We start from the raw sequence: 26494 nt of genomic DNA, 5'->3' as shown, positions 1-26494 counted from the left end.
CATTGTATCTAAAACCAAAACATCCAGCAGAACTTCGTATGGCCCCTTTGTTTAGCTCTGCTCATCCAAACTTGTGTTGCCTACAACCAGTTGTTAACTGGTTTCACAACATCCTCTGTGCTTTCCAGTCTCTGTGCAATTTCGTAAACCCAATAGGACCCTGCCACTACTCTCTGCCTACCAATTTTTAAAATATCTTTACCAGAAATTTTGAACTGATTTTCCTTCATCCTGTGATAATTATTGCCCTATACACTTATTTTGATGATTAATCCAGCATAATCTTGTTTTATTTACTCAACAGATATGCATTAAACTCCTGCCATGATCAAGAAACTATGTTAAGTTTTGTAGGAGTTGTGGGAATGGCAGTTGCTGCCATTAGGATATTTATCTTCTCGGCGATATAAATAAGGAAGAAGGTATATTAAGTAACAATGAAAGCTATCAGTTAAATATAGGCATACAGATGAAGAAGAAAACATTTCAGCAGGTAGTCAGTAGGTAGTATTAGAACTGGATAAAGAAGAATGGAAGGTCTTTTTAAGAAGATGTGTCAATCATATTGCTATGTAACAAATTATCCCAGAATTTAATGGCTTAAAGCAACAAACTTGCATTTATGATCTCATATTTTCTGTGGATTAGGAATCTGGGTGCCGTGTAGTTCACTGTCTCTGACTTAACGCATCTCGTGAAACTGCAATCAAGCTGTTGGCTGGAGCTGCAGTATCTCTGAGAGGTTGCACTTCCAAGATCACTCACCTGGTTATTGGCTAGCCTCATAGTCCCTTGCTATGTTGGCCTGGCCACAGAGATACCTTAGGACAAGGCAGCTGGCTTCCTCAGAGTGAGAGATCCAGAGACACAGGGACAAAGACAGAAAGCAAGTATACCCAAGGCAGAAAGTCAAGCTTTATAACCTGATTTCAAAACCGGCATCATATTACTTATGCCATGTTCTACCCATTATAATCAAGTCACTAAATCCAACCCCACTGAAGGTGATGAGATTACACAAGGGTGTGAATACCAGGAAGTAGGGATGATTGGGGCCCTGTTAAAGAATGATTTCCAGGGGCGCCTGGGTGGCGCAGTCGGTTAAGCGTCCGACTTCAGCCAGGTCACGATCTCGCGGTCCGTGAGTTCGAGCCCCGCGTCGGGCTCTGGGCTGATGGCTCAGAGCCTGGAGCCTGTTTCCTATTCTGTGTCTCCCTCTCTCTCTGCCCCTCCCCCGTTCATGCTCTGTCTCTCTCTGTCCCAAAAATAAATAAATGTTGAAAAAAAAAATAAAAAAAAATAAAAAAAAGAATGACTTCCACAGCAATGATGATAATACAGTGAAAGGGCAAGGGGCGAAATATTTAGGAAATGGTAAGCATTCCAGGCTAGACATGTCATAGGAATAGAGAGTTCTGATATTGCTGAAGAGTCTGATTTTATGGAGCTACTAAAGAAATGTTGAAAATATTTATAAGAACACTACGATAAGGGCGACATTAAAAAAAATTCAACTCATTGTATTAAGCACAATTTTGAGGTAGCAGTCTCCAAATAAAGGCATATTAAGAAATTTACATCACAGCCAAAACATTACATCCACTTGAAACAAGAATTATTCTGAACTGTAAAGTTATATTATATAACTTTTTATGCACCATATATATCTTGTCTGTGACTAAATCTTTTTCTTTTTTTTTTTTAATTTTTTTTTCAACGTTTATTTATTTTTGGGACAGAGAGAGACAGAGCATGAACAGGTGAGGGGCAGAGAGAGAGGGAGACACAGAATCAGAAACAGGCTCCAGGCTCTGAGCCATTAGCCCAGAGCCCGACGCGGGGCTCGAACTCACGGACTGCGAGATCGTGACCTGGCTGAAGTCGGACGCTCAACCGACTGTGCCACCCAGGCGCCCCTCTGTGACTAAATCTTAAGACAATGATAGGCTATGCCTTTGTATCCTCATTGTGTCTAACACAATGTACTTAGTTAGGGCTGCATAAATATTTGTTTGTAAAAAAGGCAGGGAAAAGATCATGAGAAAGTAGTATTCTGGAAGGGAAAAGAGTTTTCAAGAAAGATGCGGCTGGTTTTCTCAAAATAACACCAAATATTTGAGTTGTAACTGAAAAGAGAAGCCTAGATATAAAAAGTGAGATATCTTTCCAAAAGCATTACCAATGGGGAGATAATGTAGAACCCAACACAGTGAATAGATACAGAGCAGAGAAATGGAAGAACTCAGGGTAGACTTTGTTTGCAGGGAGTTTGGTGGTTCCGGGAAAAAAGAAAGTATTATAGTAGCTAGGAAAAACTGTGGTTGAAGTAAGTGAATACAGGCACATTTTTTGGCTGAAAGGAAGCAGTTAGTGGAAACGGGAAGAATTTAAAGACTTGTGAGAGAAGAAAGAGTTTATGGTGTACGTCTCAGAACAGACAGAAAAGAATGAGGTTTAAAAAAAATGCACAGATGGTGGCATTAATCGTGGAAAGACACAGGAACAACTCTTCCTCCAAGAGACAGGAGGAAAATGTGTGTGATGTGTGAGAAAACATTTTTAATTCACACAGTTCCATACCAAAGTCTCTGCTATCAAAATGATCGAAATGATTTTAAAGACCATGTTATATTCTGGTTTGTGAGTCACAAATAGAGATCATCTAAGGGTACAATTAGGTATATGCAAAGTAATATAAACTGAATCCACAACAGTATCTTTACTCAATATTTTTTGTTTCATTTCATATACTTCTGCCTGATGGGACCTATGGAAAATCTAGTCTCATAAAATAAACAAAGTACTCATAGAGTGTTATGTTACTATTAGGTCAAATGACTTAAAAAGAATGTTATTTTTCCCCACATCATCAAGAATTCTATTTAATGACTATCTGAGCTCCTATGATATGAAATGCATCAAGTTAGAAAATGAAGAGGAGACAAAGACAAGAACAAGGAGTCCTTGACTTTAAAGAACTCACAATAGAGGAAGGAAGGTAGCAAGTACACAAATTCCTCTGACGCGGGATAGACGGCACGGAACTGTCAGTAACAAATTGATAGGGATTCCAAGGAAGCAAAGATGGTCTTCAGATATGGTCATCAGGAAGTCCTCATGAAAGAGACTACAATTTACATGGAACTGGCATCTTTATAAGACTTTTAAGAAGAACCATGAAGAGAAAGAATGCTCTAGTGTCAGGCAGCGACATGGATGAAGACACAGAGGTGGAAGATTACAGAAACTATTCAGAGAAAATCAAGTATCCCAATTAGGCTCAAAAGTAGTGGCATGAGGGGGAGAGTTGGAGAAAAGCCTGGAACATCTGGGGCTGAAATAAATGGGGTTTTCATCAATGAGTCAATAGATGCAAATCTATGTTTTAAGAAGCTCAATCTAGTGGTGATATGATTTAGAGTCAACAGAAAAAGGTAAGGAGAATTCAATTAAGAGCCTGTTGTGGTAATCCAGACAAGTAATGGGAACAGAAATGGAAACAATGTCTGAATGGAAACCCTCAGTAGGATGTGTGAGGCCTCGGAAGGTGAAATGAAAAGGATAAAGCAAAATGACTGGATGTGAGGGCGATGAGGGAGAGCCAGGAATGACTCCAATAGTTTTCAGTTTCGTTGCCTATGCTGCCAAGAATTCTTAGAGTTTGGAAAATGGACAGTCTCCAAGAATAGCAATTTAAGGATAATGCAGAGCACTGTGGAAGTCAATGCATACTTCAGAAGATTTACCGTTCGGACTGAAGGTTAGATAATGGCCTGAGTGAGAGGCTATAGTCACATCATACCACAGGCACTGTACTGAGCAGTATGCTAGTGTGAGGAAATAAAGTTACTACACAGTAGGTACTGGTGGCAAAATGTGGTCAACTTCTGTAATAAAAAAAGGATATCTTGCCAGAACATTCCACATTTTCCTTCCTTAGCAAAATATTCCTCTAGCATCAATTATTAGCTCTTCAGGATCAAGCACCTTTATGGAAAATCCTAAAACATCCCTAGCTTGTTCCTAATCAGGGAGACCTGAGAACAGCATAAAGCCATAAAGAAACTTGAATTATAATAAGCACAAGCCAGTCAGCCAATCAGTGTAAGATATATTATTTATGTCCCCAGTAAAGGATGCAGCAAATAGATGCTCTGTCCTATCATTCTGCACTTTGAAGTACACAGACTCATTACAAATGAGACCCTAAGTTCTTTTTTTTTTTTTTATTTTACTCTATTTTTTCTTTTCCTTAAATCAGCAATCCACCATATAGGCTCTTACTGATATTAGAGACATACGTCTCTTAATCCAATGGTATATGAATTATAGCAGTAAATGGCTTTGAAAGTGCCTCGAAAACAAAATATGGAAATTCCCACCTCACTCTCCCAAGAGAATAGGATGAGCAGTCATTATGTTTGTGAATTCAGAGAATGCTACCCCGTTGTTCAGAGACAGCAGGTATATAATTGTTTGTCTCTTTCTCTCTCTGAAGTAGTTTTTTTTTAATGCGAAACCTCAGACATACTCAAGGACAGCTTGCCAGATTGGTCAAGAACACTACTATATCTACATATTCACTAAGTCATAAATCTTCTATACTTTGGCTATGCATATATGACACATGACCCTTATTTCTCCCCTGTGGTAGCTTACTCAGAGACAATAGAGGTCTATGAAAGCACAGTGCTTCCTTCCCAGGAAATATTTCACACATACCTCTGCACCTACCAACACATCAAGTAATTGAGATAGCCTGGAAAAGAGTGTAACATTAATTCTCTTAAATAGACTAATTTGGCTCAAATAAGCAAGAAAATTACCTCACATATTTGCTATCTACACACAATAATGCTATCTACATGTTTCTAGACTTTGGTTATGTTTTATAAGAGCTAATAAACAATTCTCTGAATTCCTCTGGTATTTGGTTCAATCTGTCTATCAGACATTAATTAGTTCTATAGCAATCTCTCCTGGCTGTCCTGTGGAAAGGCAGCACAAGGGAAAAATCAGTCAGGATCACAAAAGAAATACTTGCCTCCATTCTGACCAGAAAAATTTGTCATTAATAGAAGGTTCAACATTCAGATCCAAAGCTCATTTCACTTTCTCATGGGAAAAGAGACAACTATACCATGAACATTAGCCAAATTATCAGTAAATTGAGAGATGTTTATTTGGCAATTTTACCACTAATACTTATAAAACAAATAGGTATAGGCCTTTTGAGTTTGCTTGAGTTCACTGGAGAAAAATGACACTTTTAATAAATATACCAGGCAATTCAGTGACAAGGGACTTCCAAGCTATGGGTGCCATTCATATTTTCTAAGAATGTAATCAGAAAAACAAAAGAAAAACTAATGCAGTGTTATTACTTCTAATGTTTCCCCATTTCACTTAATTATGTCTACTCAAAAAGGAGCTCTCATTTCGCATGTTTCATATATGTTTTAGCATTTCTTTTTCTCAGTCTTTTGGTGTATATTGAACTAATCAAGGTTCTCGGTTGCAAGTAAGTGAAGCCAGATTTGGCTAATATAAACAGAAAATAAATTCTTGGGAGGATCAGTAGGGTCTTCTGTAATTGATGGACCAACTGGAGAATTAGCTGAGAAAATATATAGGAACCATAGGAGGTGGGTGGATAGGTAGCAGAGAACACCACCAATGACACAGCACAGGGGTGGTATAGACTTGACTTCACTCTACTCCAGCACCATCGTCAGTCCCCCAAAAAACTCAGCATCTTTATATCATCATCTAGATTCAAAATCTCAGGCTAGAACATCCAATCAATGGCACTTCAGATATGTGTCTACACCTTCACTCACTGAGAATGGAGAGACATTGGACCTACAGTGTCTTTACTGGGAAGTATGATTGTGCCTGACAAGACTCACACAAAAGAGTAAGTAATTCAGCCCATTAAAGACAGAACTTCTCGTGTTGGGCAAGCAGAAAACATGGCAATGCCCATTATGCATGCTACAAGAATTGCACTCTAAAACTCACATAATTATATTGCTATGTAGTAAGCATATTGAATTGTTTTTAATTTGGAAAATGGGACAAAGGGAAATGGACTGAATGTTCCTTTTAGAAACTTCATTATCACATAGGGTATACATTGGTCAATATGTTTCTGTCCTGTGAGGCCTAGAAAGAGAAAGCACTTCCCTCCATCTTTTTTTAACTCTCTCTTCAAAAAGCCTTGATATATTTATTAATGAACGCCATTTTAACACTAAAAATAATGCAATATAAAGCTACTGTTATGGAGAAGTTACTTTTTTATAGTTTATTTATTTTGAGAGAAAGAGAGCACAAGCAGGGTAGGGGCAGGGGCGGGGGGAAGAGAGACAGAATCCCAAGCAGGCTCTGCACTGATAGTGAACTCACGAACCATGAGATCAGGATCTGAGCCAAAACCAAAAGTTGCATGCTTAACTGACTGAGCCACCCAGGCACCCCCAGAGAAGTTACTTTTATGCTAAGCACTGTTCTAAGTGTTTTATGTATACTAGCTCATTTACCTGTATTGATTCATTTTACTTAGTGGGGTTTCTAAAGGTTTCTGAAATCATTTTTGAGAAAATAAGCTCAGGTAAGGTTACTAAAAACCATATGTCTCCTCAAATGCTGGAATATCTTGGAACTACCCAAATATCCCATGCTACAATTGGTTCTTAAAAAATTACATCATTTTCTGGAGAACTGAAGAGGAAGTGATTCTTATTTCATAATGCATGTTTGTTACCCTAATTCAGATATGACTGTAATACCACCAAGATAGCATAATAAAAATCTAATTTTTCTAGACAAAGTATCCTTAGTAAAATTACAAACTGGTAGTTTTTTATGTTTATTTATTTATTTTGAGAGAGAGAGAGAGAGAGAGAGAGAGAGAGAGAGAGAGAGAGAGAATGTGAGCATGAGTGAGGGAGGGGCAGAGAGAGAGAAGGAGAGAGAGAATTCCAAGCATGTTCTGTGCTGTCAGTGCAGGGACCATGAGATCATGACCTGAGCTGAGATCAAGAGTGGGACACAACCAACTGAGCCATTCAAGTACCCCTACAAATGCTAATTTTTATAATTATCATTACTGAATTTATGCTGAAAAATATCCAGGTTGGAAATGTTTGAGGTAAGGTATTTCAATAGACTAAAATTATAGAGAATTTTTTTTAAAAATCACCATCATTATGTCAAACATATTCTACCATGGAGATAATCCAAATCACATATAGTCACATAGCATGGGTCACTGGTTGCCTACAATATCCATGATCTCCTTCTCATTCACCAAGAGGACTCCAGGAATCTACCCAGCTAGAAGAAAACATTCCCCAGCCTCACGATGAATTAAAGGTAGCAATCATGGGGTGGTGCTCTAGGAAAATTCTTTATGAAGAGCTGTATTTGGCCTTCCCCTAGCCCTTTTTCGTCCTTTTGGTCCTGCCCCCCTCATCTTCCAAAGCCTAGCCGAGAATACAGGTGCAATTACTAGACCTCTAATAGTCAATTTGGGGCTCTAAGGTGATACTGAGGATTGAAGCCATGAGGTAGGATGGCAGAGCAGAAAAGGCAGATATGGAATCCCTGAAGACAGAATAGAAACACTGTGTCCACCCTAGACTGCAACCTCTGCCCTTCTTTTTTACAAATTCAATCTTGCCCGAGTCAAGGTAATTTGAATTTTTTGTTATGACGCGGAACACAATCCTCCTTCTTTGAGTTTGATATTTTAGATGGATCTATCATGTGGAACACATATGAAAAGTTCTAGCAATGGTGCCTTTATATTTGTCTAGAAGCTTACCATTGAAAATGTTTTCCACATACATCATCTCTTTTTTTTCCCCTAAAGGAATTACAGATAAATGAGGTTAAATCATTTCAAACTGATGAAACACACAGTGAAAGCACTATATACACTAGAACTAAGATGATCTGACATCTTTCCTTATCTTTCTATTACTTTCTTTCCTTTAATTATAGCTGCACTTATACGGGTTAATTTACTTTTATTTTTATTCTTAAATGTAGAAAAAGGACATTTTAACCTAGATGTTTAGTTTCTTATTATTGTTGGAAATTAGCTCATAAAAGGTTTTCTGAACTCCATAAGTTTCAATTCCAATTCAACGTCTCTAATTTAATGTAAAATATTCACTTTTTTTTTCTCTTTAGATTCCCTTCACCCATTTCTCCACCCTCATCCCCCACCTCTGTTCTCCTACTCCAATCTGTTCTCTGTGTTTAAGAGCTTAGTGGGTCTTTTGTTCTGTTTGGTTTTGGTTTTTGGTTTGTTTGGGGGTTTTTTGGTTCCACATATAAGATAAATCATACAGTGCTTTTCTTTCTCTTTCTGACTTATTTCTTTTAGCATAATGCCATGTTGGCACAAATAGCAAGATTTCACTTATTTTCATGGCTGAATAATATTCCATTGAATATATATATATATATATATATATATATATATATATTCATATACATATATATGTATATATATACACCTATGTGTATATAATATATATATACACATATATATACATATAGATATATATATATATATATACACACACACACATATATATCACAATCTTTTATCCATTCATTAATTGATATTTAAGTTGTTTCCATATCTTAGCTATTAAAACTCTAATAACCTGAGAAGTGGTAATATCAGGTGAAATTATCCTCATTTTATAGATGGTAAAACAATTTCATATGTTAAGTGACTTGCTCAGGACTATAGAGGTTAAGTAGAGTATCTTTAATGTGAACTCGGGTCTTTAAACTCCTATTCCATCTCTTTCTACTATGTACTACTTTATCTAAGAAAGTTTTGTTTTTCCAGATAATACACCATTTCTGAAAATATTCAGCCAGGTATTCAACCTAGAACATGTAAATGCATTTGCTTATTCTTCATATTAACAACTTCAATTCAGTGAGAAAGCATTCCATTCACAACTCAATAGCTATAGGCCAAAAGAAACACAACAGTCTGAAAGTGATTTACTGGTGATTTTGGAAGACCCCAGGAACATTATTTTAGAAAAATCTCAGCTATCTGACTCAAAGACCCAGAATAAGTGAGCCAAAGATATACAATGTGGGTGGCAGGAATTATTAAATGAAGAGGAAAGTCTCATAGGTCTATGACTTGAGGATGTACAGTCAAATAATGATTTTTAAATTAGCTGAATATTAAATAATGGTGGGCTTTCAGTATAAACGTTTTATATAACTAATCGCATAACCTAAGTCTACTATTTTCTTCACATTAAAAAAAAAACCTCTAACAAACACTCTGAAGCATAAACTGTAAGTTTTACAAGTGTCAGTTGATCATGTTTTCATCTATCCATTAGTAGTAGGCAAATGTCACCACTATCTGTATTACATGAAAAAGGCAAAGAATGTGCCCCAGATTCCAGATTCCAACTAAAAAGACAAAAAATAGAACCAGTGACTGAATTAGCTCACCACTTTTTTTCTGCACAAGTAAAAATAGTTTTAGAAATGAGGAATCATACAAAACAGAGGGAAGTATACCCACCAAAAAATCTAATATAGTAGACCAATAAGAGTTGGACTTTGGGACACCTGGGTGGCTCAGTCGGTTAAGTGTCTGACAATGGCTCAGGTCATGATCACAGTTGGTGAGTTCAAGCTCCACATCAGGCTCTCTGCTGTTAGCACAGAGCCTGCTTCAGATCCTCTGTCTCCCCCTCTTTCTGTCCCTCCCCCACCCTCTCTCTCTTTCTCTCTCTCTCTCTCAAAAATAAATAAACATTAAAAAAAAGTAGTTGGACTTTGATGTAAGGAAGACCTAAGATAGAATCTTGACTTTGCTACCAATTGGCTCTTTGGCCTTAAACAAATCATGCACACACTCTGTCCTCACCTATCAAATGAGAAAGATAAGAGTGCCTCAAAAATCTGTTGTGAGGAGTCAAGGAGATCACATCGTTGCAGGGTGCCTGGGAAGTAGAGTAAGTACTCAAAAATGGATCATCATTAATATTTTTTAGATAGATCATAATTAGAATTTTCTTTTCTGATATCCCAAAGTCTTCTCATATGTCTCTTAGGTGAAAAAGGGCATGGTTTACTTAAAAAATACTTCCAAATAGCATTGCCATTATCAACTTATTTGTGTATGTATGTGTATGAGTGCATGCACAAGTGTGCCCAAAACATCATGATCAAAAGCGATGAGAGATTTCTTTCTTCCTTCTTTCTTTTCTTTTCTTTTCTTTTCTTTTCTTTTCTTTTCTTTTTCTTTTTCTTTCTTTTTTTTTGGGGGGGGAGGTCGGGGGACTGTATCACTTTAGACCAAATGATAGGCCAAAATAGACTATTTTTTTCTTCAGTGTACATATGTACAGAATGTACACAGTATTTGAGGCAAGATGAGGTAATACTAAGATGGGGTTTCTTTCCTGAAACTTATCCTGTTGAACAATCACCTCTTGAAGTACAGAAAGGGTGACTTAGTACAATAAGCTATCTTAAAGAATTCCAAAATTCTTCAAGTTCTGAATACTAAGGAGAAATCCTTCATTTAATATTTATCTTGATTTCAACAAGGCTAGAAAACATCAAATTTGGGTAAGACAAATACAATAAGTACTCTCCCATTCTTTGGTCCACCTCACCAGACAAATATTGAAAGTGGGTATGGACTGACGACAGAGAGTACATGAAGGTGAATAATGGCACATAAAATGCCTTTTGATTTTCACCAAGGTTGTGATGTTGCTTCTGGGAGTCCTCAATTATCTGATGGATACAATATATATCCTGTCAAACTGCAATCTCCTAGTGCACAAACTACTTCCTGGATCTCATCTGAATTTACCACCGGAAATCCCCACTCCTTAATACCTCGCTAAATGGTTCCTTTGCAATAAAGATGGATGCAGCTGCGTCCCAGAAGCACCTTTGCACAGAATGACTCTATTTTGCCTGTTAACATGTTAACCACAGGCTCTAAAGCACTAGTATTTAAATGAGAACTAAATCAAAAATTAAAAACTCATTAATTTACAATACTCTCTTGCTGAGTATCAGGCAGTTTAGACAAAACAGAAGTCTACCTATGAGGAAAAAGTTGACTACAAAAATTAATATTGCAAACAGGAATCCAGGAGAAATACACATTTAAGAAAATAATTTCTATCCACGCCTTGAGAAGGATAGGCTAATTACAAATATCTTTATATGTATACATGATCATTTTAAGAATTTTTAAATGATATGAATAGCCTAGGTTGATGTTAACACATATTCTCAAAAATACTAAAACTGCATGTCTTTTAAATATTATATAATGAAGACTGTCTTTTCCCCAAGCTAATCTGAATTAAGTTTTTTATGGTTTTTAAAAAGAAAAAGGTAAAAAAATGTTTTATGATAACTGATCAAATATTAGATTTTATATACCTGAAATATTTTTTGTATTCTATGAAAAATATGCATATAAATACATATATACACACACAACACACATATGCATATACATATTTAAGTATACATATACAGGTGCAGAGGCACACATATACGCATACATATGCTGCTTATTTCATTCACTGGATGAATTGAAAAATATATCACTGTAACAGAATCATTTGAGGAACTGAATGCAAATATCGAATAATATTTTACTGGCAAAATCAAGCAGACAAAAGCTTCATCTAGAATAAATATATAATGTGGCCAACAAAACTGTAGAAAAATGTTGGCAGGCATCTGTAAAATATGTGCAGATAAGGTAAGTCCACCCATCCTTTCAGAGAAATACAGAGACGGACCAAATGCACAATATGAAAACAAAGTCCTGGAATCCAGAACTCCATTTGAGGAGGAGGAAAGGTTCACAAATCCCAGAGACCCTTTTACATAAATTTTGATGTTTTCCTTTTGTGTACAGTATTGATGAGTGTGTCGTATGCTCATTGAGAAACCAGCCCTCGGTAATTGTCAGGGATCTTCATTCTTAGTGCAGACTCCACTGGAAATTAATTGCTTCGGTGCAATCTGAACCACATCATAAATGTCATGTAGAAGTTGCAGGGAGTGAGGAGGCAGTGACAGCTCAATCCTCACTGTTTCATTTAAAGGTGGGTAAAACACACTGCGACAGAAGTGCTCTTCATCAATAATTTAGTCCGCAGTGTAAAGCCAAGCCGTGCCAAAGATGCCAGGGGAGCCGCTGCCTCCCTGGTTTTAATGACACCAGCAGGGAGGGGTTGAGGGGCCAGCTCAAATCAACATTCACTGCACATCTGGGCATGTCGGCAGATGAAGATATCAAGGACTGAGCTGACAGGACAAAGGGTTGAAAAAAGAAGTGTAACCTAGAAAACCTTTACTTTGAATTCTTTGTATAAATTCAAGGGAGATGACAGTTCCTAAGGTCATCTTATATAATAAAACTTCAGTGATCTACATAGAAAATTTTAACCCTTTCTATCATGTAATCAAAGAAAATGAAAGTTTAGTTTCTAACGTTCATTTTACAACTCTAAAATATTCCTATTTGTTCCCCCCAAAAGACTTCTGCAATGAACGAAATGTTAACAGGGATTTTCTGATGGCATCTCATGAACCCCAATTATAGCTCCTCAAAAGCCCCACTATGGTTGCGGGGGAGGTCAGTCCAACTCTTAACCTAGGAGAGTTTAATATCTTGGCTATTTCACAATGTTTGCCAAAAACTCAAAATTTAGTTAGGAAGCTCCCATTGTGATGTAAAAGAAATAATGTAAAATGGCACAATCACCCGTTCCGTATTGTACCTACTTTAAAAACAGATAAAGGAGGGAGGAATGTATGTTTCACTACCCAAAGAGTGCTGTTTCTGGGATTCTAATGCAAAAGTTTGGATGGGGCTTCAAAAATGGGAATTATTTGAATTATATGAGTAGCAATCTTGTCCTAATCCTTTGAGGACACCATGCATCCCCAGACTGTGGTCTTCTTAGAACTCCAGAGGCCAAATTCAATTATCTCATCCTATGTTTTGTATATTTGGAGGACATCACAGCCTCACTAGGCTGATTGGATTATCACACTAAGATTCAGTCTTCACTGAGGGAAATTTACTGAGTTTCCATTTTCACCCTAATGGTTTTCACCACTAAAACGGAAGTTAGTAACAGGGTTAATGCTAATCAAAATTAAGAGTTTAAATTATTTCACTATAGAAATAAAGAATAAAAGACAATCAGTATGTGTAATTTATAAAGAAAAAACATGAGGCAAACACAAAATGAATTTCAAATTTAATACTCTGATAACATTTGGCCCCTTTTAGGTGATTAGTATTTAGGTGATTATTATCCAAAATATAGAATGTGTGAGAAAGCCACACTAGTTTCAAAGTGTGAGTTCATGGGGAGGCATATGATAAGAACCTAATAAATCCAAATTTCAAAAATTTCTAAGCATGATCAGTCCATCTCAAAGCCATTGTAGGATAAAAAAAAATGTGTAATACAATTTAAAACACATTTTGAAAATGCCTTTTATGAATTGGTGCTGATATTCATGACACATCATATTTAAACCATTACTGCAGATCTTGTCACAGTTTGTCTTGCTTTTCTAAATGTCTGGTATGTAGAGTAGGTTATGGTTCTTGCCATTAATCTGCTAATTTCCTCAATAAACTCAAAAAGAAGAATGCCAACAATCCAAAACAGGGACAGGTAGGCAATCCTATAGGATGTAGATTTGACAGAATGACACACCCAACCCAACCCAATGCCCAAGACAGGTTTTTCTAGTGGAGGGAAATCCCATGTGACCTGTGAAGAGTCTCACCAGAAAGAAAAGTGTCTGCGATACCAAATCCACACCTAATATACACAAGAAAGAATCTGTAAAATAGCTTGGTCTGTAATTGTCGAAGTAGAAACTTTGTGTGAGCACATGCCAAATTTCCCATTTCATGGCTGATAAAATACACACAATTAATCAATAAAAGTCACACTTACCAGCCAAAAACTTTGTCCCACCACTTCGGCTTTTCTCAATGTACTACTATAGCTAAGAAAGAATTGCTTAATTCCATTAAACACACACACACACACACACACACACACACACACACACACACACACACACATTCTCATTTATCAAGAAAATACATGAGGGATAAGACTATTGTATTAGAAAGAACTGAGATGGGGGCACCTGCCAGGCTCGGTCCATAGACCGTGGGACTCTTTATCTCAGGGTTGTGAGTTCGAGCCCCATGTTGGGTGCTGAGATAATTTTTTTAAAAGACAGAAAGTATTAAGTTGAACCATATGAAATTGCTGATGCTCGGCTCTTTTCTACCTACAAAAATGTACCTTCATATGCCTCACTCTAATAATTCTCCACTTTTTAGCAGCTGATCTAAATAAGAACTCTGATGATAATGTAAATATTTGTTAAAATCATCTGTTCAATAATGCTTTAACAAATTTTAAAGCCCTAATATGTACCAAGCACTTTCTTTGGTCTTAGATTAAAAAACAAAACAAAACAAAACAAAACAAAACAAAACAAAACAAAAAAAAAAAAAAAAAAAACACTAGTAATAAAAATCCTTGCTTCTTCAGGAGAAATTGAGAGAAATTAGGAAATATGTGAGTTTAATGCTAAGACAATGGAAGTTCTGTTAAATAACAACTAAAAATGAGCAAACTGCACCTTTGAAATTATCTCAGTTTACAGAAAATAAAATTTGGGTGACAATAATTTTTTTATTTTTCTATTTTTAGTGTCCATAAAAGCAATATCATGAAGCCAACACATAGAAAACTACCACAACTTGCTGGTGGCAAGAAAGACCTGGGGAAAAGATATTTCATGTAGGCGATAGGAATGAAAAATAGAATGGCAGGTGTCACAAATATCAAATTAGTGTCCACTTTATGAACAGAAGCTGCTCAACTCTCTCTCCATATTCACATGTATGAGTCCCTTGAACTCCAGATGGAAATGGATGTTATAATTATCACCGGACTGTTGTAATCTTAAATGGGAATGGAAGATAATCATGCTGGAGTGTCAGATCCGAAGGATGGCTGCTTTTAAAAAGCCCATTAAACAATATTATCCAATTTAAATGGTAGCATTATCAGAAGGGCTTTGATAATGTAGCTACCAATTGTGCTCTCTTGATTTGTAACTTTCTTTGAGGGCGTGGGGGAACATGAGCTGTTTAAAGCACCTTTTAACAAAGCTCCTAATTTCTTTCTGACTTTGAATATTCTCTTTTCACTGCAGAGCTGAAGGAAACCTGTAGCTCTGATTAGAATGAACTTAGATTATACAGAAGGCCTGCCCTACAATTATACATGTGCCGACATTAAAACTCAGAGAAGCAGCAGCCCATGGTACAAGGACTAAGTGGTAGGTAAGAGAACATCCATTCGAAACTACAGAAAAAAGCAGAAAGAGTAGGGCCTTTTTGAGAGTCAGATAAAATATCTCAGAGGAGCAGATTTCTAATAGATATTCACCAGAGAAAAGTCACAACCATTCTGACATACTTAGTTATTTTAAGAAACCTTGGGATCTGTGTATGTCCGTATATATTATACAAATGTTTACCCAAAATATGTGACTACACATTACTGACGGTAGCAGGTATTTTTAAATTAAATCTTGTCATTAGAGCATGACGAACCATATCAGTACCTCTTCTCAAACACCAGTAAAGGCACTTGTTTTTTGTTTTGGGGGTTTTTGTTTTTGTTTTTGTTTCTTTGCCTCTACTTGCTAGTGTTGGTGGGATATGTGAGTGGTAGGACCCTAGGAAGAGGAACTCTTAGTTTAATAGGAGTAACTAATAGAAATCACTAATTTAAGTTAATAATTTTATGATTTAATATGGGTGTCTCAAAGGGACAAATAAGGATTTTTAAAAGGAGTCTTTTCCAATATGTAGATTTTTTTAAGCCAGTTATTGGAACACTCTAATAACCATCTAGGCAATAATGGATGAAGCAAACAACCCCGTTCTAAGAAGTCAATTCTTTCTTCATTTAAACCCAACCTCCCTGTAGAATCACAAGACTCAAAATTAAATTTTTTAAATGATTATTTGTCTTTGAGAGAGACATAGAGTGTGAGCAGGGGAGGGTCAGAGAGAGAGGGAGACACAGAATCTGAAGCAGACTCCAGGCTCTGAGCTGTCAGAACAGAACCCAACGCAGGGCTCTGACTCCCTGATCACAAGATCATGACCTGAGCCAAAGTCCGACGCTTAACCGACTGAGCCACTCAGGCGGCCCACAAGACTCAAAGTGGAGAAAAGACTTGCCCGCCAGACTTGTTAGTGATGAGAGGTAATGCTGTCTGGTCCTACTAACTGGCATCTATTCCACACACCAGTAGATTTAATTTGCCATAAAGTTAAACATCTCCTACAAGATGGAACCATTTGCCTGGACATTCATTCCTTGCCATCTTCCCCATAGTGTGAAATGGCAATAAATATTCAAGACCATAAGGAGGTGGGGACAGATTGGGAAAAGGGCTCCTTCTTAGGAAGGAAATGAAAAGATATAATTAAAACAGGGTAAATATCTGAAGTCTCAGCTACCTTGACCAGTCTGTGAGATCTGGGAGAAAATATGCTTTCAAGATCTTGCAAAAAGGTCAGAGGAGGGTATTTTGAGGGTAAGGGGGTGGAGGGTCCTTGAGAGGAGCCAAGGAAGAAACATTCTAAATAGGCTTTTTTTAAAATTCACTTGGGTTTGCACAATATGTTTCTTGAAAGAGTTTGAAGCCCAATATATAAAAAGCTGACTATTTATATATTTGATTCCTTAAAAGCAATTAGGAATACAAAGCAGATGGTCCAGCATTGTAGATTTCCCTTTTCATATTGCTTAAACACTAGAGATCAATAAGTCTAATATAAACAGATGATTTCCATAGCAGGGTTTATAATTAGCTGGCACTGAATGTGTCCAAACTCTAAAATAATTAGCAGAAGCATGTGGCACACCATTAAAACCTTGTGGCTTGTCTGCATTTACATTTATAATTATTAAAGTTAATTATGATGCTTGTGGTGTGGTTCCAAGCTCCTTTACAACTTAGATTAAATATTTTTTTTAATCCCATAACTTCCCTTCTAACCTTCCTCGAGCCTCTAGAAAACAGTGAAATCAGACCAAATTAGGAATGTATACCTGCCATTTTTTTGCTCCAAAGAATAAATTCTGACTTTGTCATAAAAGATACAGTCTTAAAGACTTGGCAGCTTTCTCAACTGATACCAATATTTCGATCTTGAATTTTAATTTGTTCATAATCATGGGGATAGACAGAATAACAATGCTTACAAGTTGATAGAGTGAAAGCTGTCATTTTGAGAGCTAAATGAGGGGCAAGTTGGTGCCAATATAGTCTCCTCAATTTATTACATAGTAATAGAGAATTTAAAATAACATACTTACATGATGTTCTTGATTCAAGGTCTAAAGTTACTCTCAAAAAAAACCGCAATAATGTTATCCTCAATTATTTTAGAGTACAGGAAACATTTCACAGAGTGGGAGCAAGCAGCCCATTTTTATTTTTAAAGCTCCTATCTCCTAAAAACAGCATTTAATAAAGGCTTCTCCTGTATTTGGAGCTCTGGGTACAACAAAAACTATGACACAGACACTGCTTTCTCAGCCAGAACTCATTCTCACCACCAGTCATGATGACCACAAGAGTAGATTTCTTTAAAATTTGCACCAACAAATATGATGACATTTCTGTGGGTCTTATACTCAGGTGTCACTTACTGTCACTGCAACAACTGGCCACAGTTCTTAATATAAATCTCATTAAATCTGAAGATTTCCAACCTCCAGCCAAGAATACCTTGCAAGCATTTTTACTCTGTACTATATGCAATACACCAGGTCAAACTTAAAGACATAGTCCCTAACATATTTCCAAGACAGTAAATCAGAAAACAAATATTAAATACCTTATATCCCACATTGGCTCACAGATACTTCTGCCATTATATTCAAGTTATCTATACTCAATAAATATAAAATGTGCACTTTCTTTATAAAAGAACCCATTGACTTACACAGTTTAAAGTGATTTGTCTAGTGTTTTTCATTTGCTAGAATTTAACATAAATTGCATACTCAGTTAGTATCCTACCAAAAAAAAAAAAAACCCAGAAAAACAAACAAAAAACTCTATCCTCTGCTATTTCACTCTTCAGATAATTTCTATTAGATTTTTACATGAATTTAAATATAGTATTTTTGTCCACTTACAAATTGTAAAACACATCTCTATAAAGTATCTAACTACCTGCCTCACTTCTTCCTCACAAGAGAGGGAAATTTTTTAATAGAAATGGTCACGTTTTTCATCATGAAGAAAAATCCTTTGTTTCATCACTTCTCATGATGCATCATTTAGAAGTAAAAAAAATTAAAATATACTTTATTCAAAGTATTTTAATATTAGAATGAACGAAAATCATGTTAATTTCACTGCTAGTGAAATATGTAGATAAAAAGACTATAATTTTAATGTAGCATATAAAAAGGTAAGGATGTAATATTAGCAGAGTGATTTTAAAATTACATATTATTTTAATAAAAGTGTTAAATAACTATGTCCAATGAAATTTTATGGTCATTACTGGCTAAGAGAGGAACAGAAGATGAAAAAAAGAATAGAATGAGATGGATCAAAGTGAGGAAAATCTCAAGACTGGAAGGAAAAAGAAAAGACACAGGAAAAGGAGTACATAGAAGAAGTCAAGAAGAAAATTAAGACTGTGGAATCTATATAATGGAAATAAATATCTGTCTACTGGAAAAGGTCATGAATATTCTCCCAGCCCAGTCTCATATCTCCAAGATCTACCCCCAGTTCTCCAAGATCCAATGTGGAACAATTTTCCCCCAGAGAAAACTTAATTCATACAATGCCCCTGGTTTTACTACAGTAGAAGAAATGTATTTAAGTACTACTGTCTTAATTATCACGTGCTATGTTATAGTCATATGTGTGTGTTTATATGTGTATATTTGACATATATATGATCTATGCTTCTTGAAATTTTTTCTGAGGATACTTGCATCAAGCTGGTAGTCTTACATTATTTTTCCTGAAAAAGTTAATTCACATCACTATCTTTCTTTACTGAGATAACCCAGAGACGTTAACAAAAGCAAAGTTTTTAAAGTTTCGTCTTATTAAGAGAAGGAAAACTATTTACATGAAATCTTGTGATAATAATACCTCATTAATTTGCATTCTCTATAATAATCCAATGCCATCATTCATACAATTTAATTGCAAAAACATGAATTATGCCAGTCTTGATCTTATACTTTCTGGCTGCCTAATGTGTTTAGAGAAGTTTGTTAGATGTTGGAGTCACAAAGATTAACCTCAAATGACTCACAGTCCAATTGCTGACATGAAGATGTCATGAGCAACAATCCAAGAAAAGGCCTACCTTGTGAAAAATGCATGGTACAAACCACACTTAATAGATATTCAGGAAAGAAAATCAGTCACCCAGGTAGCCTTCACTAAAATAATAAAACTTAAAGTACATTTTTTGGAAGGATAAGATTTCAAAAAGCTCTAAGATATTAGGATAGGATATTCCAAGCCAAACAAAGAGGAGGTGTGTGTGTGTGGGGGGGGGGGGGGGTGTTATGGCACAGAATTCATTCAGTGAAGAAAGAAATACGCCAATTTGGAGAAATAAGTCGATGTCACCTTGTATGAGGTTGCTAAGGAGTTCGTATTCCCACGTCAGATGATAGAAAACTTTGCAATTTTTGTGTGTATGTACAGGGCTTGCTTGGATTCTTTTTCCTCACTATGTGCATTATCTTAAAAAATCAGCACAAATTCCTATGCCATTTTGCCCACGTCAATATATTCTTGGCCTATAGAGAATAAAACTGAGGTCCTATCCCCCTGGCAGCTCAAGTATTTCCATTTATCAAATCTCCAATAAAAAAAACAAAAATACCTAGTCCTTTCTCAAAAAACCCACATTCTTCTCCAGACTAGTTAAGTCTACTTCATGTCCATCACAGATTTTCTGGCCCACTCTTAGGTTTCCTCTGGCTCAGGCCAGACCAAGAGATGTCTGGAATGTGACAAGGTAGTATGAGCCTGCCAGCTCTATTCTGTTAGCAAATTTATTTTCTTCTCTTAGACGGATGATAAAAATGTCACGGTGTGATGCTTTAGCAGGCCCAGGAGCTCCCACCTACAGCTGTGGGGCTCGAATGGGACCTGAAGCCAAGAATGCCATAAGGAACACAGACAGTGCCTCTACCATCATGCTTCTCCGGCATTGCTCATTCTCCTGCTAAATGATGCAATGGGACCCCCTCAGGGATTCTGAGTCTGATCATGTTTTTCTTGCTATTTTTTTACTTCCATCTTCCCTTCACTAAAGCAGCCCAAACTACTGAATTTTTCATGAAACAGATAATATCGTTGTACACAAGATAATGGCATTCAAATACATCCATCTGCTTGTTAGCTCTGACTACATTGATTGCAATTTTACTGAAAGAATATTTACAAAAAATGGTTTTTTTTCCTCCTTTTGTGGTATTAAAAATGCACATTTTCATAAGGGAACTATAGAGGGACCCGTATACATACATAAGCTAAGAGGGGAAAATGAACTGAGAAATTAAGCAGCAGTCCCTGGGGCTCATCCAAGAACAACAGTTTACTTTTTCTCAAAGATGAATTTGAAATCCAGATGAGTTTTATGACTCAATGATTTTGTTTTTCCATCAGCTAAAGAACGGATGGTGGAAAACTGATTTTCACTGCTATGATAGGCAGGGCCCGGGCGGTTCCTCCAAAGGTTGGAAAATAGAGTCCTGTCACTCACCGTAGCTGGATGGCAGTGGCCGGGTGGAGGAGGATGAGAGAACAATAATCTTCCTCTGGCTTCTTTCAATCTCCATGGAGGGACAGGAAAGATGAAGAGGAAATCAGAGTAGAAGAGAGAAAAAGAGGAGGCAAAGGAAGTGTGTTCTTCCAATCTGCCTTTGTGGCCTAGAATTTGGCCTCTGATCCTAAAATGGATAATCATCAATCTGATCCACAGAAGGAGAGTTCACTAAATTTTTTCACATCTCATCTCAAAGACAGTCTGTTTTATAAAATGTTATTCAATAATTCCTAAACGCCCTCTACCTCTGTCTTCTTATTTATAAATGATGCACTTATGTATTTACTTTGCTATTTTAATTGCCATTCTCCATCTTTAGAAGTCAAATGGAAAATTAATTCCGTGTGTTGGTATATTATGTCATAAGATGTTGTTTTTCCTGCACTTTTTCTTTGTCCTATTCAACCACAGTCATATCATATAAACTGGTTTGGATTCTTATTTGAATAATTGCTAAGACATTTTCTAACTGGCATGAGATTTTTAATTGAATGTTCAATTAATTCAATTACCCCTAGCTTCCCTAAATTCTAGACAATTATCCCTAGCATCCTTAAATTCTAGACAAAGATTTTTTTAATCCAGTATACAAATGAAACAGCAAGTTTATTTCAGTCCATACTGTCCTCAATCCTCTAAACCAAAAGGAATGACACCTTGCACTTAAGCCAAACATTTTCCAACCAAAAAGCTCTTATCATTCTTTAATACTTACAAGATTTGTAGGTAGAAGCTTCCTTTAAACTTTCAAGAAATGTTTTAAACAGTCAGCAATTCTTCCATTAAGAAGTAATTTTAATGAAAAACCTTAAGAAGAACTGTTACAATAAACACAATGACACACATGCACAGGCATACATACTTGTCTTTTGAATGATATCCACATTGGACGAGGGTGGGTAGATATGGTAATAGACTTCATGAGTACATTTTATACAGTGTTATTTTCATGTACCATGGGATAAACCCAGATTTTTCGGAGCCTAGGCTGATTTCTTATATGTGCCCCATATCATATCTAGAAACTTGCATGAACCTAACAAACAATTAAAAATGAGCGGGGCGCCTGGGTGGCTCGGTTGGTTGGGTGTCCGACTTTGGCTCAGGTCATGATCTATGGCTTGTGAGTTCGAGCCCCTCATTGGGCTCTGTGCTGACAGCTCAGAGCCCGGAGCCTGCTTCAGATTCTGTGTCTCCCTCTCTGTCTCTGACCCTCCCCTGCTCATGCTCTGTCTCTCTCTGTCTCAAAAATAAATAAACATTTGTTAACAAATTTTTTTAATTAAGTAAAATGTACGGTCCTCCTTTATTATTTTGGGTCATTGTTGAATCAGAATCTGCTGTGATCATGAATTCCTTTCCTTTTTAAAACATATTTTATCATTTGTGAGACAGTGAAGTAAACAAATCATGCCAATGCTTGATGTTCTTGAAAATGATAAACGGTTTTGTGTGTTCTTCTGTATTTTCAAAACAAGTTGAAATTCTATTTAGAAATTACTCATTGGTCTGAGGTGCCTCTTCTTTTTTTTTTTTAAGCTTAATATAATATAATATAATGGAAACCATATGGTGCATGGGCAGGCAGCCCCTTGCCGTGGATACTACGTTGTTCTCACCACATTAATGTACACACTGAAGACCAACCAAGGGAGGTAAGTCTTTCTGATATTGTTTCAAAGTTTCCCATTAAATAAGTTTGGCTCTTGATGTTGGATCTAGTTGAAATAACTACCACCTTTCCGTACCAATGCTTTAGCCATGATATGTCTTTGCATGATAAGTTATACTTATTTCTAACAACTAACTAAACTGTCACAATCTCTAAATCAGAGAACAAAGACACTGCAATAGCAATAAAATGACATTACTTACTTTAAATATCAATGAGAAGTAAGGTAATAACAGCTGTATAAGCACACCTTATCCAAACATTCTTCCAAAGGTTAAATCCCTACAAACCAAATAACCAGGAAAGAAGGTAGGTTGGATGACTGTCCATCTTGGTCTCATCATATGGGATGAGAGAAAAGGCCGCATCTTTTGTATTTTCTTTTTCTTTCTTTCTTTCTTTCTTTCTTTCTTTCTTTCTTTCTTTCTTTCTTTTGAGATCGGGGGAGGAGCAGAGGGAGAGGGAAAGATATCATCTTAAGCAAGCTCTATGCCTGACATGGAGCCCTGCATGGGTCATGACCATGAGATCATGACCTGAACTGAAATCAAGAGCTGGACACTTAACTGACTGAGCCTCCCAGGTGCCCCATTTTGTATTATCTTAATAAACTCTGAAGTCCATTGTAGAAAATCAATAAATATTAACAAAAAAAAATCTGGTGCTAAGACACTGGATTCCCCTTGTACACTATAGTACATAAAGCATTCTCCAGTATTTTCACTTACACCAGTATAATGAGAACTGTGTATTAGAGTCTGGATTAGGGATATAAATTTTAGATCTCCAATACGGACGTATCATCTCCCACAACTGTTCTTATAATTCTTTCCTACCTGGGCAGGATAACCAATTCACTGTATCCTCTAACTGCTCCTCTTAGGACAAATATCTAGGTCAGTCCACTTCCTGTCTCTATCCATGTAAATCTGTCTCAGCTCAACAACTTTCCCTAATAAAGCATTCACTACTTTTATATAAGTGCAAAACCACTAGATCCAGATACTTTTAGAACATGTGGGACAATTGTTTATATGTCCTGAAAGTTCCTTAATACAAAAAAAAAAAAAAGATAATAATTACTTAGTGTCCTCTTCTAACACACCTGTTAGGAATATGGAGAGGAAGAATATATAGTTCCTACTCTCAGGGAACTTAGAACTTAAAATAATAAACAAGAACAAATAACTGTATAATATAAATTAAACAGACACTCCAATACAATATGCAACTATATACCAATGTTATAGAGTTCAGAGGAAGAAGTTATTTTGGGCAGGAATAGTTAGGGAAAGCTGTATTCTTTGAGTACAGCTAGGAACAATTCTAACTGATAGAAAGGTAAGAAAGAGGGGCGCCTGAGTGGCGCAGTCGGTTAAGCGTCCGACTTCAGCCAGGTCACGATCTCGCGGTCCGTGAGTTCGAGCCCCGCGTCGGGCTCTGGGCTGATGGCTCAGAGCCTGGAGCCTGTTTCCGATTCTGTGTCTCCCTCTCTCTCTGCCCCTCCCCCATTCATGCTCTGTCTCTCTCTGTCCCAAAAATAAATAAAAACGTTGGAAAAAAAAAAAATTTTTTTTTTTAATTAAAAAAAAAAAAGAAAGGTAAGAAAGAACCGGGGAACCATACAGACCAACTTCCTTTTGTTACAGATGACGACACCAAAAATCAGAGCAGTGATGTCACCTTCCAAGTTAACAACAGAGAGAAGTGATAGAAAGGCAATGAGAATTCAAATTATAACTACCAAGGTAGTATTTTTTTCTCTACCAGATGAGACCACATTTTCTCCAATTCCATAAACCTACCTCATTCAAGAAGGGCAGACAATGGGCTCATAAAATCAATAAACTACAGGGGCGCCTGGGTGGCGCAGTCGGTTAAGCGTCCGACTTCAGCCAGGTCATGATCTCGCGGTCCGTGAGTTTGAGCCCTGCGTCGGGCTCTGGGCTGATGGCTCAGAGCCTGGAGCCTGTTTCCGATTCTGTGTCTCCCTCTCTCTCTGCCCCTCCCCCGTTCATGCTCTGTCTCTGTCCCAAAAATTAATAAACGTTGAAAAAAAAATTAAAAAAAAAATCAATAAACTACAGTCTTTGGTGGGAGGTGACAAACTTTTTCTGTGTGGGGCCAGGTAGTAATATTTTAGGCTTTGTGGACCATGTGGTCTCTGTAACAGTTTTACTCAGTTCCGCCTTGTAGTATGAAAGAAGCCATAGACAATATGTATGTAAACAAATAGCTGAGTTCCAATAAAACTTTATTTTCCAAAAAACAAAAAAGGAGGCAAACTGGATTTGGTCCACAAGCTATAGCTGTCCAGGTGTCTATAACTATATGAAATTTAAAAAAAAAGACATATATTCAAGTTAAATCAAATCCAGTCACAGTTATATGGTTAGAAAATATGCATTTGAACCCAGGTATGTCAGTTCAGGGGCTCTTAACTATTCTTTTTTTTTTTTTTTTCTTAGAAACTAGGGCACTGTGTACCTGTCCTCTCAAGATTTTTCTGTTCACAATAGCTTTCAGAATTAGAGATAAGTTAATTACCATTCTGCCACAAAATGGAGACAATTTTTGGGTCATAACCCAGATTATTCAGTGGGTAATACCTGGGTAAGTATTAAATTGGTAAATCAGGAATTAAGCTGAAAAAATCAAAATCTGCAGAAGAGTTAAATTCTGAACCTAATTTGTGTGCCTTATATAATACTGTAGTGTTTGCTTATCTTTCATAACTCTCCAATTCAGATTAATTTTAAGAATTATTTCGGCCCTACAGACTCTGGAAACTTTGGAAACACATCTCCTTGGCAGTCAGAAACCCACTCAGAAGCTTTCATTTCCTTAAGGGAATGTACTGTTCTGCCTTCAATCGTCAGAAAGGTTGCTAGAAGCATCATATATTAATGACACTTTGCTGAATTTCAGAAATAGATTTACATTATATAAAACTTAAGAGTGTTGGAAAGGAAAAGGAGCAATATAATACCCTCCTGCAGAGCTTAACTCCATAACTTCTATCTCCCAACCTCTCTGGTAAGTCAAGATTCTTCTCTACTTGGGCACTGCCAGTCCCAAAAAGAGGTGCTTAGGGAGCCGAACCAATTCAAGCATTCTGCTACATGGCGAGAAGTTCTTACTTTGAGATTTGAAGCAAAAAAGATTATTTGAGGGTAATTCAGCTTAAATGAACCTGTGACCAAATTTGTTATGCAGTTAAAGTTCTGCAATTAATCACACCTACCATAAAGCATATATCTCCTACCATAAAGCAAATTACACAAACTTGAATTTCATTATCCTACAACCCTTTCTACTGAAAACTTTGCAAATATTTTCGATAGACTAGGAGAGATTCAATGTATGGAAAAGTCCACTGTGTCTAGCTACTACTGGTCCATTATCATTTTCTTGGCCTCCTCATTTCCTTCATTAGTTCTAAAGGTTGAACTAGTTAGAATCACTTAGAATAGAGGTTTATCAAAATTGTTGCCCAAGGGGCTAAGGGTACAGAGTTCCAAGGCCAAAACTTGGGTGGGTGAACTCCAGGTATCTAGCAAGCAAATTCTCTCCAAGTGCTTACATAGCCCTGAGAGTAAAATCCAGAGAAGCTAAGGAAACTAGGGGATTCAGAACTGCAAGATACAAAACCCAGGAAGGAACAAAGCAAGGACACATGTCTCCAACTGCTTTGAAATGGCTGCTGGGGTGAGAGTATATCAAACAGTTGTGAAGGACATGTTCTATATACATTACACAGCAGTTCTCTTCAAAAGAAATTAAATAATTTTCTAAGGTCCTCTGCAATTTATGCCTTTTAGGAAATTAAATGG

At 36.7% G+C, this 26494-nt stretch overlaps 1 long non-coding RNA gene across 2 annotated transcripts in view; it reads left to right on the top strand.

The window, feature by feature from the left end:
• Positions 1–7042: 7042 nt before the first annotated feature.
• LOC147582513 (uncharacterized) overlaps positions 7043–26494 on the top strand; it is a 60054-nt gene continuing 40602 nt past the window's right edge. Inside the window, exons 1-4 of one of the 2 annotated variants that reach the window (XR_015248738.1) lie at positions 7043–7153; positions 15304–15433; positions 22529–22644; positions 24311–24509. This is a non-coding gene — a long non-coding RNA (uncharacterized LOC147582513). Of the gene's footprint in view, positions 7154–15303; positions 15434–22528; positions 22645–24310; positions 24510–26494 lie in introns of those variants that run through there. The other variant, XR_015248739.1, reaches the window with a different exon arrangement.

Source organism: Puma concolor, chromosome A3 (assembly GCF_028749965.1).
Source record: "Puma concolor isolate L17-30 chromosome A3, mPumCon1.1.hap2, whole genome shotgun sequence".
In the NCBI taxonomy this organism is placed as follows: Eukaryota; Metazoa; Chordata; class Mammalia; order Carnivora; family Felidae; genus Puma; species Puma concolor.
The sequence above is the reverse complement of the archived record's forward strand: the minus strand, read 5'-3'. Positions and strand labels throughout refer to the sequence as shown.